We start from the raw sequence: 6,004 nt of genomic DNA, 5'->3' as shown, positions 1-6,004 counted from the left end.
GTCGAGGCTGCGGTGGCCGGGAGTGGCCACTGCACTCCAGTCTGGGCGACAGAGTGAGACTCCAACTCAAAAAGTAATAATAATAAAATAAATAAATAAATACCTAAACAGTGCAAAGACACACGTATTCTCAGAACCAATGACAATCTTGAAAATATGGCAATTTTCCATATATTAGCCAATCTTATACTGCATTAATTAGCCAATCCTGAGTTTCTCTGCTCAGCTCCATAATTATATCACATACAAAAGGAGAGCCCCAAAAAACCCAGAATTTATTTATAGAAAATTATGTGTTTATTCTTACATGTTTAAACTACAACCACCTTCAAAGTACCTCCATCTGATGCAATAAACCTATTGAGATGCTTTTTCCACCGCTCAAAACAGTTTTTGAACTTGTCACTTTTGATGCCTTTTAGTGCTTCTGCTGTTTTTTGTTTCATGTCTTCCACATCAGCAAAACATTTCCCTTTGAGAGTTTTTTCATCCAGGAAAACAAACAAAAAAAAAGTCACTTGGGGTGTGATTGGGGGAATAGGGAGGTTGGAGAATGGGGGTCATGCCATTTTGGTAAAAAACTGTTTGTATACTCAGCATGGTGTGGGCAGGTATGTTGTCATGGTGGAAAAATCAGTCACCTGTGTGCCACAACTCGGGATATTTATTCCCCAAATTATGACACAATCTTCTCAAAACTTCCAGATAAAAACTTTGGTTGACCATTTGATCCGGAGGAACAAATTCTGAGTGTATTACAAGAGGCCCTCCCGCCAAAAGATAATTCTGAGATTTTTTTTGTGTCCCCGTTGTATCTAAGAACACTTAAGGTCGTTTTTGCTTGGATTTGAACATTATAAAGTTTTAACAAAGTATATATTATTGTTTGGATTGCTTCCCCATCCCCAGAATTCTATATTTCTAAGACTGGTCCATGTTGAAACTTACGGTAGCACATAATTCATTTTTGCTACTGTATATTAGTCCATTATATGAACATACAATTTAGTTACCTATTAAACAATGAATAACAATGATTATTTGGATTTTTTCTGATTATTTACAATTATAGTGATTTCATGAACATTTCCTTTATGAGGCTTCTGGTACACCTGGGCACTGGATCACAAATATTCAACACATGAAATTCTCCCTGTTGTTTTTTTTTTTAATATAAGAAGTTAATTAATAAAGAGAGAGAGGGAGGAAAAAAAAGAAGTTGAATCCATTTGTACTTCTGCCAGCACTGCATAGGTTTTCTCCTTGTTCCACGTCCTCACCGACTCTTAATGTTAACAATCTTTAGAATTTTTTTGCCAGTGGATTGGAAATACAATGGTATTCCATTATGGTTTTAATTCTATCTCCCTGATTACTAGGAAAGTGAGGTCAGTTCCATATATTTGTTAGACTTTCAGATTTCCTTTTCTATAAAATGTCTATTTGTATTCTTTGGCCTATTTTTCTATTAGATGCTTTGTTTTCTTTTAATTAATTTGTAGGAATTCTGTATATATTTATATATATAATATAATTTTATATTTCATCATTGGTGGGGGGCAAATATTGTACCAAGTTTGTGGTTTGTCTTCTCACTTTTTTTGTGGTGTCTGATGAACAGAAATTCTTGATTTTAACGTAGTCAGATTTATTCATCTTTTTTTTTAATCGTTAGAGCTTTTGGCATCTTGTCTCAGAAATCCTTCCTATCCCAAGGTTGAAGAGACACTATTCTGTAGTTTCTTCTAATCATTTCTAAGTTTTGTATTTTACATGTTAAAATCCCCAGGAATGTATTCCTTGGTATGGTTTGAGGGAGGGATATTCATTTATTATCTTTTTGTTTTTGCTTTACTTTCCACTGAGCTACAGTATATGTCTGCAAGGATCAAGTTTTCATATGTGTAAGGTCTATTTCTGGGCTTTCTATTTTGTTCTACTGGGTCATAACCACACAAAATAAATCTTGAGCCGGGCTTGGTGGTTCAGCCTGTAATCCCGCGCTTTGGGTGGCTGAGGTGAGTGGATTGCCTGAGCCCATGGGCTCAAGACCCGCCTGGGCAACTTGGCAAGACCTCATCTCTACAATAAATCAAAAAATTAGCCGGGTGTGGTAGCATGCCTGTAATTCCGGCTACTGGGAAGGCTGAGGCGGAAGGATGGCCGGAGCCCAGCAGACGAGGCTGCAGTGGCCAGGAGCGGCCACTGCACTCCAGTCTGGGCGTCTGAGTGAGACTCCAACTCAAAAAAATAAAAAAAATTCTGTTGAGGTTCTTATTGTGTTTTTATTAAATGTATAGATAAACTAGGGGGAAATTGATATTGTTATGATATTGAGTGTTCTGGTCCATGAACATGGTATTTTAAAAATTTATTTGCATCTTTAATATCTTCCAATACAGTTTTGTACTTTTCTCAATAGTCTTGCAAATCTTTCATTAGATTGATTCCCAAGTCCTTCATATTTGTTGTTCTCATAATTAATCATTATAACTTTGTAGCTGGTGTGTAGAAATGTAATTTACTTTTGAGTATTAATGTAGTAAACTGGCCAAGCTGCCTTTCTTATTCCAGGAAGTTATCTGAGAGTGGTTCTTTCTGTTTTCTATATAGGAAATTCTATTCATTGTGAATACATTTTGTTTCTTCAATTCTAATAATTAAAGCTTTTATTTTTTTCTTGTCCTACCTTACTGATAAAAAAAAAGCTCCAGTACCATAGTGATAGCCACAAATCTTGTTTTGTTCTTATTTTAAAGGAAATTCACCTTGAGTATAGTTTATCTATAGATATTAGGAGAATGCACTTTCTGAGATTAAATAAGATCTCTATTCTTAGTTTTAAAAGTGCTTTTTTTGTTAATCAGGGATTGATGATAAATTATTTTACCAATTGTTTTCTGCATCTATTCATATGATCACATCTACTTACATAATTGTGTCTGTTAATGTGGTGAATAACAATAACTGATTTAGTCATGATGTAAGTTCTTGTTTCTACACTACTGAATTCCGTTTGCTATTATTTTGATTAGGAGTTTTAGATCTATGTTTTGGGGAACACTGGCTTGTAATTTTCCTTTCTCCTACTGTTCTTGTCAGGCTTTTGCTTTAAAGTTTTGCTGATCCATAGAAAGAATAGAAAAAATCGTTTTTGTTATTTTTTTGGCACTTTTTAAGATTTAATAATATTGAGTCTTTTTAAGTGTATAATGGGAATAAATTAGTTTGACAGTATCAAATTTTAAATTGCAATATCTTTGACCCAGAAATGTCACTGCTATGAATTTGTTCTATGGATGTACTCAACCAAGTATACAAAAGTATATGTACAGGATGTTTATTGTCCTAATAGCAAGAAACTGAAAACAAATATCCCTCAATTGGAGACTTGGTGTTTTATCTAAAAAAAAAAAAAAAAGTACAATATTTTGTTGCCATTACAAAGAATGAGATAGATCTATTTGTGCTGATGGGTAAAGTGTTCCAAAATCTATAATTAGGGTAAAGCAGATGGCAAAGCAACATATATCTATCTATATATATATATTTATATATAATCTCTCATTTATGACTTTTTAAAATGATAGCTATATGAATGTGCATATGCTCTTTCTGGAAGGGTACACAAAGCCTTGTAACACCAGTTACCTCTGGAGAACAGGGATGGCAGAGAGTTGTAGTACTATTTATCTTTCTGTACCATTTTATAATTTGTGTGCATGTGTGTGTCCATGTATACCTCCACTTGGGCTGAAGAAGGGCCTGCTGGCTGAGATGTTCTCATCTTCACTTAACTGCAGTCTCACCCACTTCCCCTCTGGCCCTTGAGGTCTGTTACCTGACCTAGAAAGGAAACCTTGCATTAGGCCCAGGTTTGGCCTGAAGAGTAGAGTGGTTGGAAATGTTAAGTTGACATAAATAGGAAGCTCTGTAACCTCATGCATGTTGCCTTGGAAACCAGAGCCTGGGCGGTCTCCATGGAAACCATTCTGAGCCTTCTGCCTGAAGGAGTTACCACCCACTGGTGCTGGAGTCTTAGTTATCAGGGACCTTAGAGCTTCAGTAAACATTTAGGGAGTGAGGGTGGAATAGCCCTTGCCCACTCTGGCCATGCCTGGTATGGAGCTTTGGACACCTCCAACTGTCTGGCTGGGAAGAAGTAAAAATCCATTCCCACAGGTCATACTCTTGTGAGGAGGCCCAGCACATATGAAGTACATCAGACCACTAAGGTAGTATATGTAATGTCCGTAGAGTAAGGAGGAGAGGCCCCGGAAGTCTGGACTCTGCCACTGGTGCAGCTTTACAGCTGTGGTGGGCCAACGCAGTGGGCTCCAACTTGCCCATCTACAAAATGGGGAGTTTGAGCTGGGCTCGGTGGCTCAGCCTGTAATCCCGCGCCTTTGGGAGGCTGAGGTGAGTGAATTGCCTGAGCCCGTGGGTTCGAGACCCGCCTGGGCAGCGAGACCTCATCTCTACAATAAATCAAAAAATCAGCTGGGCGTGGTAGCGCATGCCTGTAATTCCGGCTACTCGGAAGGCTGAGGCGGAAGGATCTCCGGAGCCCAGCAGGTCTCTGAGGCTGCGGTGGCCGGGAGTGGCCACTGCACTCCAGTCTGGGCGACAGAGTGAGACTCCAACTCAAAAAAAAAAGGGGGAGTTTGAACTAAGTCATTCTGAAGGTCTTTTCCAGCTTTAAAGACGCGTGATTTGCATGTGGCCTGGCAGCACAGGGTTCAGAGGAGGAAGAGATCAAAGAGTGATCAGAGCAGGCTTCCTGGGGAGTCATCTGAGCTTTGAAGGTGGGGGAAGAATGGCAGAGAGTGCGCACAAAGCAATAAGGAAGACACCCTAAATGGGCCAGAGGACAAAGGTACAGTGTGTCAGAGCCTGTGACCTTGCTGGGGCCAAGTTCCCTGGGGACTGGAAGAGATAATGAGTCCAGGGTTTTGACGCAGCAGGGGTGGATGGTGTGGTCCTACGAGGGTCGGCCCTCACAGGTGCCCACCATGAAATCTCTTCATCCTTGCTGCGTGCTGTACCTACTCCAGCTGTCACAGCACAGAGGGAGAGGTATGAGAGCTCATGAAGGTCGCTGCATCAGCCTCCCACTAAGTTCCCCGGGAGCACAAAGGGTCCTGTTCCTGGAAGCTAGTGTCCTATCTGGCTCTACAGGAGCCTGGCTCTGAGCCTAACAAAGAAATGGTGGGAAGAGGAAGAGGGGCAGAAATGAGATACAGGGAGAGGGATCAAAAGACAGGGGGAAGGAGGGAGGGCAGGGCTTTAACCTGCATTCTTGTCCAGCACTTACTAAGCAAACACCCTCTAGGTTTAGCATTATGCCGGCAGCTTCCATGGAGTTAATTTGTTCACTTCTTGCGTTATCTCTGGGGTATGAATTTCACAGCCACAAATTCAATCGTGCAAAAAAAAGTATTTTTCTATAATAATCCATCTTGTATAACAATCTAGTTTTCAAATCCCTATTTCATCTGGTGGTAGAAAATGTAATCTTGGTAATTTCTGGGTAAACTTAGTCATTGCTTCAGTTTTAAGCTCAATTAAAAGTTCGCTCTTTTCTGAGATATTCATGTTTGTCTCCCCTTCTCCCCCAGGGCCCATTATTTGAATCATGTTCCTGTATTTGGGGTTTTCCCCACCAAAAAAACATTGATAGAAGATAGCAACTGCCTACTATTATACAGATATGCGCCACACAATGGCCACATATATGACAGTGGCCCCATAAGATTTTAATGGAGTTGAAAAATTCTTATCACCCAGTGACACTGTGGCCGTGCTAAAGTCACGACACAATGCATTATTCATGTGTTTGTGTTGATGCTGATATAAACAAATCTACTGCACTGCCAGTTATATAAAGTACAACATGTATAATTATGTATAGTGCACAATACTTGATAATGATAACAAATGGTTTTGTTACTGGTTTGCGTATATACTATCCTACATTTTTTATCATTATTTTAGAGTATATTCC

The sequence above is a fragment of the Carlito syrichta genome, unplaced genomic scaffold (genome assembly GCF_000164805.1).
Source record: "Carlito syrichta isolate Samal-C Ts95f unplaced genomic scaffold, Tarsius_syrichta-2.0.1 Scaffold308105, whole genome shotgun sequence".
Taxonomy (NCBI): Eukaryota; Metazoa; Chordata; class Mammalia; order Primates; family Tarsiidae; genus Carlito; species Carlito syrichta.
The sequence above is the reverse complement of the archived record's forward strand: the minus strand, read 5'-3'. Positions refer to the sequence as shown.